We start from the raw sequence: 11142 nt of genomic DNA, 5'->3' as shown, positions 1-11142 counted from the left end.
GGGGGGAGGTGTGGGCACAAGTTTTGCATTTCTTGCGGCTGCAGGGGAAGGTGCTGAGAGTGGAGGTTGGGTTGGTGGGGGGATGTGGACCTGATGAGGGAGTCGCGGAGGGAGTGGTCTTTCCGGAACGCTGATAGGGGTGGGGAGGGAAATATATCCTTGGTGGTGGGGTCTGTTTGGAGGTGGTGGAAATGACGAAGGATGATACGATGTATCTGGAGGTTGGTGAGGTGGTAGGTGGCGATTGGAGGGGCGGGGTTCAAGGGTGGAGGAGCAGGAAGTGGAGGAGATGCAGTGGAGAGCATAGTCAACCACGTCTGAGGGGAAATTGCGGTCTTTGAAGAAGGAGGCCATCTGGGTTGTTCGGTATTGGAATTGGTCCTCCTGGAAGCAGATGTGGCGAAGGCAAAGGAATTGGGAATATGGGATGGCGTTTTTACAGGGGGCAGGGTGGGAAGAGGTGTAACCTAGGTAGCTGTGGGAGTCGGTCGGTTTATAGTAAACGTCCGTGTTGAGTCGGTTGTCCGAGATAGAAATGGAGAGGTCTAGGAAGGGGAGGGAGGAGTCTGAGATGGTCCAGATAAATTTGAGGTCGGGGTGGAAGATGTTAGTAAAGTGGATGAACTGTTGGGAGCACGAGGTAGCGCCGATATAGTCATTGATGTAGCGGAGGAAAAAGTGAGGGGTGGTGACAGTGTAGCTGCGGAAGATGGACTGTTCCACATATCAAAATTGACAGCTGATCTTACCAAAATGGACATAAAGGGATTGGATGTGGTAGATACACAGAAACTGTTTCCTTTGTTGGGAGAATCCAGCACAAATGAAGTTGACCTTACAACCCAGAACTTGACCAGTGAGGTATGAATCACAAAGTACTTTTTGCACAAAAAGGAATTCCGTTTAAAACAGTTTGCCCACAAAGGGGTGTTGATAATGGATCAATTGAAATTTTCATGATTGAGATTTATGTTAGACTGGGATTTCAAGACATGTGGAACCCAAGTACATAAATGTGGTAAGATATGGATCCGCCATAATCTAATTGTGAACTCTGGTGTAGATGTGCCTATGCTTTTAGTGTGCCTATTATTGGTAAGTTGTTTATCCTGAGCTTGTGAAGGATGCTATATAAGTGCAAGTTATTTCTTTCTACCAGTGGTCAAACACTATAATATAGCACGGTGGCACAGTGGTTAGCACTGCTGCCTCACAGCGCCAGAGAGCTGGGTTCAATTCCCCCCTCAGGCGACTGACTGTGTGGAGTTTGCACATTCTTTCCGTGTCTGCGTGGGTTTCCTCCCACAGTCACAAAGATGTGCAGGTCAGGTGAATTGGCCATGCTAGATTGCTTGTAGTATTAGGTAAGGGGTAAATGTAGGGGTATGGGTGGGTTGCGCTTCGGTGGGTCGGTGTGGACTTGTTGGGCTGAGAGGGCCTATTTCCACACTGTAAATAATCCAATCTAATATATTTTATTATAAAGCCTGGAGCTGTTCTTGGGCCATTTATTGAGGTTTACCACAAACAGTACATTAACATGTTTATTTTGCAGATGTGATTTGCACCTGCAAATGCACTGTGACCCACTGAATGCAAACTGTTCATAAAAAGATTAAATATTCCCTTTTTTTGACAACCACATAAGATGGTCACTCCTTTGGGTTTGTAACTTATGTAAAGTTAGGATATTGTCCCTTAATTACTTTCTATTCAATAAGACAAATAATAGAAAATTGACTCATGAATTTATCGATTAAAAGCATTTCTGAATATAACTGCTTTAGAAGTTAAACTGGCATTAATATAAAAATATGTAGCAATTAGAAGTACATATTCTGTTACAAAATTATTAAAAGCTCAATTCCATCACATTTTATCCAGGGAATGTAGAAAATATGACTGCATACTCATTAATTACACAGGTTTAATCTGAAAGAACTTTGTCTTTCTGATTTTTTGTATGTTTTAGATCTAAAATAGATTCCAGATTATATTTAAATAACATTGTTCTCATTAAGGAATTCAGGGACACTATAAACCATGAGATGGAAATTCAACTAAATAATGTTTGACTGAATCACAAACATAACTAAAACTTTGTATTTCTTATCATTTATCAAACTGTAATTAAAAACGTTTTACAAATTTTTATAAACGTACACCAAACCATTTTCTTATAACATGAGATCGGATGAGAATGGAACTATTGTGTTATGTCAGAACCAACTTTATAAAATAAATACGTAGAAGAGAGTGAAAATCATACTGACAATATTAATTCTACCATCGTTTTCATCAAGCTGCAGTATGTGTATGATGCTTGCACATGTGCACTCTTAAAGAATGTACTCCAGATGATCGTCAGCACCTTTACGGAGGCTTATGAGTGCATGGATCTCACCCCCTGAATATCTGCAAGGTGTACATCCTCCACCAACCTGACCTGGCTTTGTGGAGCATTTGCCAGTATCCCCAGCAGAGGCACTGACCACCTTTGATCAGTTGCGATGAGCTGGGTATGTTCACATGACCACAAGACTCCCCAAGCAGGTGCTCTATTCCCAGTTTCAAAATGGCAGACAAGCCTCATGTGGAGAGAGGAAGTGTTTCAGTGATAAAGAGATTTCTTCAGGGAACAATTTGTGGTAAAAATGTAATGCAGATTTATTGCAGTAGCTTCCGGTGGACAAAATTTGTATTTATTCTTGCCAGTCTTGAGTTTTAAGCCAAATAAGTTTTTTTTTAAAAATGTAGTGAGTTATCAAGCATATTGTTTTTGCTTTAAGGAGCAACTATACCAAAGCTTGGGTAGCTAAATCAAAACATCATATATTGTCATCAACTTTCCAATATTCCTCAGTACTAACATGCAAGTAAGTGAGTGGAATTTCATCATTCAAAAAGGAAGGGACACAAAGTGGGACACAAAATGGCAGTTAACTAATCATCTGTTCAAATGAGAAAATGTCAGCAGTTGCTCTTATTAAAGATGTCATAGCAGCTCAGTTAGAAAAAATTAATCAGGCAGAGTGAACATGATTTTTTGAAGTGGAAATTACGTTTAATCAATTTATTGGAATTCTTTTGAGAAATAGCTTGTGCTCTGGACAAAGGGAAACAAATGGACGTACAGTTCTGCAATGTCCAGAAGGCATTTGATAAGGTGCTACATCAACGGATATTGCAGAAAATAAACATTCATGGCATAGGTCATAATATATTATCATGGACATGGCCACCTAACAGGATAACTGAGAGTCAGCGAAAATAAGTTTTTTTCTGGTTGGCAACATGTAATGAGTGGTGTGCAACAAGGATCAATGGTGGGCCCTTAAATTTTTTTTATCATTCGTATAACTGACCTGGATATAGGGAACAAAGGCTTTGTTACTAAATTTGCTAATGACATAAAGACAAGTAAGAATTAAGTTGTGAAGAGGACCTATGGGGTCCACAAAGAAAAATAAATGGGGTAATTGAGTGGGGAAAGAATTGGCAAATGGAGCATAGTGTGGAAAAATATGAAATTGTATATTTTGGCAATGACAGTAAAGCATAGCAAATATTGAATTGAATTGAATTTATTGTCATATGTCCTGAGGCACAGTGAAAAGCTTTGTCTTGTGAGCAATACAGGCAGATCACATAGTTAAGTAGCATAGATAAGTAAATAATAGGTAAGCAGTGGCAAAAACAAAAACACGGGTGTAAGTGAATGTTAAGAGTTTGAGAGTCCATTCAGTATTCTAACAACAGTAGATTAGAAACTCTTTCGAAACCAGCTGGTGCATGTGTTCAGGCCTCTGTACCTTCTCCCCGATGATTGAGGTTGTGGAAAAACATTGCCAGAATGGGATGGATCTTTGAGAATGCTGGCAGCCTTTCCTTGACAGCGGGCCTGGTAGATGGATTCCAAAGATGGAAGGTTGGCCTTTGTGATTGTCCGGGCTGAGTTCACCACTCTCTGTAACCGTCTCCAATCTTGAATGGGACAGTTGCCATGCCAGGTAATGATACATCCAGACAGAATGTTCTTGATGGCACACCTATAAAAGTTGGCAAGGGTATTCCCCATCATGCCAAATTTTCTCAGCTTCCTGAGGAAGACGAGATGTTATTGGGCCTTTGTAACCATGAAGAGTCCAAGAAAGCTTGTTGTGGATGACCACTCCCAGGAGCTTGACACTCTCCACTCATTCCATCTCTGTGCTGTTAATGTGTAGGAGGGCATGAGTAACATCTGCTGAAAGACAACAATGAGTTCATTGGTTTAATCACCATTGAGAGCTAGGTTGTTCTCAGTGCACCATTTTTCCAGGTCTTCCACCTCCCATCTGTAGTCTGTTTCATCACCATCTGAGATTCGACCGACTATGGTGGTGTCATCAGTGAACTTGTAAATGGCAACAGTCTGGTATTTGGCGACACAGTCATGGGTATACAGTGAGTACAGTAGGGGGCTGAATACACACCTCTGGGGGGCTCCAGTGTTGAATGTTAGTGAGGATGAAATATTGTCCCCAATCTTCACTGATTGTGACCTGTGGGTCAGGAATCTGAGGATCAAGTCGCAGAGAGTGGGGCTTAGTCCAAGATCACTAAGTTTAGTAATCAGTCTCGAGGGGATAATAGTGTTGAAGGCTGAACTGTAGTTAATGAGTAGGATTCTTACGTAGCTGTTCTTGGTGTCAAGATGTTCTAGGGAGGAGTGAAGGGCAAGTGATATAGCATCTAACGTGGTCCGATAGGCAAATTGGAGTGGGTCAAGAGTAGTGGGGAGGCTGGAGTTGATTAATACCATGACCAGCCTTTCAAAGCACTTCATGACCACTGAAGTTAGGCCCACTGGGCGGTAGTCATTGAGGCATGCTGCATGAGCCTTCTCAGGCACAGGGATGATGTTGGCCCTCTTGAAACAGGCAGGGACAGTGGTCTGATTAGATTAGATTCCCTACAGTATGGAAACAGACCCTTCAGCTAACAAGTCCACACTGACCCTCTGAAGGGGAACCCACCCAGACCCATTCCCCTACCCTGTTTTAACCCCTGACCGATGCTCCTAACACAATGGGCAATTATCATGGCCAATTCACCTAATCTGCACATCATTGGATTGTGGGAGTAAACCAGAGCACCCGGAAGAAATCCATGCAGACACAGGAAGACTATGCAAACTCCACACACAGACAGTCTCCTGAGGCTGGAATCGAACTCAGGACCCTGGCGCTATGAGACAGCAACGCTGCCACAATGCCGATGTCTGAGAAGACCTTTGCCAGTTGATCTGCACATGCTCTGAGTGCACGGCCTGGTACTCCATCTGGTCCCATCGCTTTCCTTGGATTCACATGAAGGAAAACTGATCTGATCTCTGATGCAGTGACTGTTGGGATAGGTTTGTCAGGACTTGTCGAAAAAGGTGTTACCTCTCTACCAAACTTCTGCTCAAAGCGAGCACAGAAGGCGTTGAGATGATCTGGGAGGGATATGTCATCATCTGCTATCTTGCACTGTCTCTTTTTAGAACCTGTGATGTCATTCAGCCCTTGCCATAGTCGCCAGGTGTCTGTCTGGGTCTCTAGTTTGGTTCGGTATTGGTCCTTGGCTGTCTTAATGGCTCTGCGAAAGTCATACTTGGATTCCATATATTTGAGTGGGTCTCCTGATTGAAGGCCTCATGCCTTCAATCAAATTCTGTATGACCTGATTCATCCAGGGTTCCTGTTGGGGAACACCCAGATTGACTTCCTCGGTATGCAATCCTCCACACACTTGCAAATGAAGTCTCTGGCGGTGGTGATGTAGTCATCCAAGGTGCCTGCGGATGTTTGAACATGGCCCAATCAGTCGATTCCAGACAGCACTGGAGTTGATCTTCTGCCTCCTCCAACCAGCACTGGACCTGTATCTGCGAGGGGTTTTCTTTTGCCTAGAAGCCAGGAGAAAAAAAACGGCATTGTGGTTGGAGTTCCCAAAATGAGGAGCAGTAGGCGTCTTTCACAGTGCACAGTGGTGTAGTAGTGGTTTAAAATGTTCGGGCCCCTGATGGGGCAGGTAATGTTCTGGTAGTACTTGGGAAACGCCTTCCTTAGATTGGCTTGGTTGAAGTTGCCAATTACAATAAACAGGGCCTGAGGGTGTTCTGACTCCAAGGTGTTAGTAGCGGAGTACAGCACATCCAGAGCTTCCTGAACCTTTGCTTGTGGTGGTATGTACACAGCACAGCAGTTAGTATAGGAGCGGTAAATTCCTGTGGTATTTAGAAGGGGCGGCATTTGACAATAAGGAATTCAACATTTGGGGAGCGAATAAATGCCAATTGTGAGAGAGATTGCAGAGCTCTGAGGAATCTGGGTGCCCTAAAGCATGAATCGTAAAAGACTCGTATGCAGATATAGCAAGTTGGAATGTTGGTGATTAATGCGAAGAGAATTGAATACTAAAGTAGTTGTGCAGAGCTCTGGTGATACCATATCTGGAGTACTGTGTGCAATATTATACCCCTTATTTAAGGAAAGAGTGCCAGAAGCAGTATAGGGAAGGGTTATCAGACTAATAACTGAAATGGTTAGGTTGTTTGATGAGGAATATTTGGACACCCTACCTTTTAAGAGTGACTAAATTGAAATAAATCACTGAGGGATCTTTACGTGATACATGTGGAGAGGATGTTTCCTCTTGTGGGAAAACCTAGAACCAGGAGTAATTATTTAAGAATAAAGTGTTACCCACTCATGGGACAAAGGTGAAGCAAAAAAAAAGTTCTCTCAAGTCATATTTCTTTGAAATGTTCTTCCTCAAAAAACAGTGAAAGCAAAATCTTTGAATATTTGTAAGGCAGAGATGGAAAGATATTTGATGAACAAAGGATGAAAATTTATTGAGAGTAGTCATGGATGTGGAAAATGATATCAGTCATGATGATACTAAATGATGGTGCTATATTGATGAGTCAAATGGACAATTCCTTCTTCTTGTTCATATGTTTAGATGTTGTTGCATTATACAAGTTTTCCATCTGCCTTGGTGGTTCCTTTGAGCACAGCTGTTTAGAAATATGCTAATACAAACCAACATCTAAGTATATGACAGCTGACCCTGAGTTTAACCCTGAGATATAATAATGTGTTCTGGACCATGTCCTTCATGTGTGATTTGAAGTGTGTTTCTACAATCTTTGAAAATAAAAGGTTCAGCATAAATTATTCAGCAACTTTGTCTCATAGGTAGTAAGTGAATTGAACAGTGATTGTCCAGTGAGAAGTGAGCACTGGGGCAATAAGAATTGGCATGAAACTCGCTTTTCATGTGGTCTTGAGTTTTAAGCTGTTCTACTGAGGAGTGGGAAACCAGCTTCCTGCTTTAAATAAGCAAACTAGACCCCGACTAACTTTTTAAAAAATCAAGTATCATGTTAACCGAAGGGATACTGTATGTTTCCTGTCAAGAGAAATATTCAGTAAGTATTATTGGAGCTGAAAGTAATCAAAAAGTTTGCTTTGAATGGCTGTTTGTTTGTTTGTTTCTGAGTGAAGTGGTTTTATGAAGCCAGCTAAGGAAATGAGAAACAAGTAGATGTTATAATGATTAGGTGATCAGTTCTACTAATTTGCCACCTGACAAGCAGCAAAACTAAAAATGACTCTCTATGTTTATTGACAGTCAAACAGAGGTCTGAATATTTGACTTCTTCTTGAACATTCACAAGTTGACCTTCCTGCAACTCATTTCTTTAATACTGTACAATTCAATTCTGTTCTAAAACACAGCCTGAATGTGACTCAATTCCACAATCCTTTCATGAAGGATTCATAGTTCTGTTGCAATAATACTATTTTAATGTCATTTGTTTACAAAAAGATTAAATTCATGGTAATTTATTTGATACTAAATAAACTGTAGTTAAATTTGGGCAAAACAAAAACCAAACTTGTTCCAGATTTCTCTGGTTCATAAATGGAGGTATAAAATACAAAAGCCAGGAAGTTAAGCTAAACCTATGTATAACGCTAGTTAAGATCTAACTGGAGTATCATGTCCATTTCTGGCACTTTGTGAAAGGTACAATTGTTTTAGAGACCGTATAAAATAATTTTTTTCTAAACTGGTTCCAGAGTTGAGAATTATGGTAATGTCTGTAAATTGAAGGAGGTGAGATTGTTCTCCTCAAAGCAAAAAAGGCTAAGAGTAGAGTTGGTAAGAATTATTTTGATTGAATAAATAAACAAAATATATTTCTAAATGTTGATGGGCTAATACAATGTGTAAATTTAAAGGAATTTACACAGGAAAGAAAGGTGGCATTAGGAAAAAAACACACAAGTAGTGGGTTGGAATTTGAATTCACAGTGGATACAGAATTCAACTTCAAATGGGAATGATTGAAATACTTGAAAGATAAAATATTGCATGGATTGCGACTTCACTGACTCAATTGCTTCATGTGCAGTTGACCTACATTGAAAGTATTGGAGTGAAGAATTTGATTACAGACAGAATTTTGGCTGTGATGTCCTTGTTAAAATAATATCTGCATGATCATCATTCAGGCTTACATATGAAGATTAGAGTGGTGCTGGAAAAGCACAGCAGGTCAGGCAGTATCCGAGGAGCAGGAGAATCAGCATTTCGTGCAAAAGCCCTTCATCAGGGATGAAGGCAGGGAGCCTTGGGGATGGAGAGATAAATGAGAGGAAGGTGGGGCTGGGGAGAAGGTAGCCAAGGGAACAATAGGTGGATGGAGGTAGGGTGAAGATGATAGGTCAGAGAGGAGGGTGGAGCAGATGGGTGGGAAGGAAGACTGACAGGTAGGACAGGTCATGAGGATGGTGCTGAGCTGGCAGGTTGAAACAAGGGTAAGGTGACAGGAGGGGAAATGAGGAAACTGGTGAAGTCCACATTGATGCCATGGGTTTGCAGGGTTCCAAGGTTGAAGATGAGGTGTAATTCCTCCAGGCATTAAGTGGTGAGAGAGTGATGATGGAGAAGGCCGAGGACCTGCATGTCCTCGGCAGAGTGGGAGGGGGAATTGAAATGTTTAGTCACAGGGTGGTAGGGTTGATTGATGTGGGTGTCCCGGAGATGTTCTCTGAAGTCATCTGAGAGTAGGCATCCAGTCTCCCCAGTGTAAAGAAGACCACATCACGACCAATGGATACAGTACCACCAGCCAACGCCTGGAGGAAGAACGCCTCATATTCCGCCTTGGGACCCTGTAACCTCAAGGCATCAATGTGGACTTCACCAGTTTCCTCATTTCCCCTCCCCCCAATCTCACCCCAGTTTAAACCTCCCAGGTCAGCACCGTCCTCATGACCTGTCCCATCTTCAATCTTCCTTCCCACCTATCTGCTCCACCCTCCTCTCTGATCTATCACTTTTACCTCTTCCTCCATCCACCTCCTGCACTCTCAGCTATCTTCCCCACAGCCCCACCTCCTTCCCATTTATCTCTCCACCTCCAAGGCTCCCAGCCTTATTCCTGACGAAGGGCTTTTGTCCGAAATGTCAATTCTCCTGCTCCTCGGATGCTGCCTGACCTGCTGAGCTTTTCCAGCATCACTCTAATATTGACTCTAATCTCCAGCATCTGCAGTACCCACTTTCGCCTTACATATGAAGGTGGCTATTTATTGATATATAAAGTTCTAAATATCAAAATGTGACATTTTAGCACAAGTTTGTGTTGGTGTGGGTAGAAGAAAGATACTTGCACTTAGTGTAATTTTTGGAACAGTATACAATCTGTTCTATGTAGTTTACCACACAGGATATAATGGAATTCAACTGATAAAATGAATAAAATAGAGTTACAATATATAGCATCAATAAATATGCAAGTTCTAACCATTTCAAAGTATGTTTTTCTAACAGTATAAATGTACTGATCATTTATGATTTTTCTAGAACTTCCAGGAAACAACTCTTTTACCATAAGAATCTGCAAAAAAATTGTTCAGTAGAACTGATTTGTAAATTTTTAGCAGAAAGTAAGATGAAAAACTCAACATCTGTTGCACCTGTGGAAAATCTGCAGTATTGTTTTGAATGTCAATGATTCTTGCCCCAGAACTGTCAGGTTAACAGCAACAGTGATTGTATCCACAGTGAATTCCAGGTGACACTGTATGTTGTCCTGATAACATTGATATTGATCACAGTGTTTGGAAGCTTAATGGTTATCATTTCAATCTCACACTTCAGGCAGCTCCAGACACCCACTAATTATTACATACTTGCCTTGGCTGTTGCAGATTTTCTTGTGCACTGCTTGGTCATGCCATACCATTTGGTGAGATCCTTTGAAACATATTGGTACTTCAGGAGTACATTTTGAAAAGTCCGCTCAAGCTTAGATGTTATGATGAGCACAACATCTATTTTCCATTTGTGTTTTATTGTAATTGATTGCTATTATGCTGTGTGTGACTCTTTACTTGACCTGACAAAAATTACACGTCTTGTAATTGCTGTTTTTATCACAGCTACTTGGGTAATTCCTGCATTATTTGCATTGGTGTAGTCTTCTGAAATGGATCTACAGGGTATTTCGGGTGTATTGTTTCCAGTTCTTGTGTAGGTAGTTGTGTTCATATGTTCAATGACTTGTGGGGAATATTAGCTCCAACAAATACCTTTTTTATTCCAGATGTCATAATATTGGATACTTATAACAACATCTATTTTATGGCAAGAAAACATGCCAAAGAAGTAAAGAGGGCAGGAGTGCAAAAACATTCAGGATAGTGATGGGAATCTGCTGAACTTGTTGGATTGGAGGTGTTCAAAAAGACAGTTCACCATCAGCTTCTCCAGAGCAATTAAGTTTGATATCTACATCTCACAAACAACCAATGTCAATAATGGCTGCATCCCATGACTGATTAAAAAATTCTGATAAATATTTCATTTTAAAATAATTGGCTGGAGCAAAATTAATTCATGGTCAATTTGGTGACTATTATTGAAGCATACATCTAGCATGCAATGAAAACAGAGGGAAGGGCTGAAGTGTAATGGAAATCAATCCTCGGGCCTTATTGTAATAAGAATTGTGAACACAAGAGAATCTAATGCATTTCCACTACCCGACCTCTGGGTCAAAATCTTGGAACTTACCAAATGGTATTGTGGGTATAT

General features: G+C 41.1%; 1 pseudogene; it reads left to right on the top strand.

Moving 5' to 3' along the window:
- Positions 1-753: 753 nt before the first annotated feature.
- Positions 754-10749, top strand: LOC140454187 (trace amine-associated receptor 4-like; annotated as a pseudogene).
- The last annotated feature ends 393 nt before the right edge of the window (positions 10750-11142 follow it).

This window comes from Chiloscyllium punctatum, chromosome 3, assembly GCF_047496795.1.
Source record: "Chiloscyllium punctatum isolate Juve2018m chromosome 3, sChiPun1.3, whole genome shotgun sequence".
Taxonomy (NCBI): Eukaryota; Metazoa; Chordata; class Chondrichthyes; order Orectolobiformes; family Hemiscylliidae; genus Chiloscyllium; species Chiloscyllium punctatum.
Note: the sequence above shows the minus strand (reverse complement) of the source record. Positions and strands in the feature narration are given on the sequence as shown.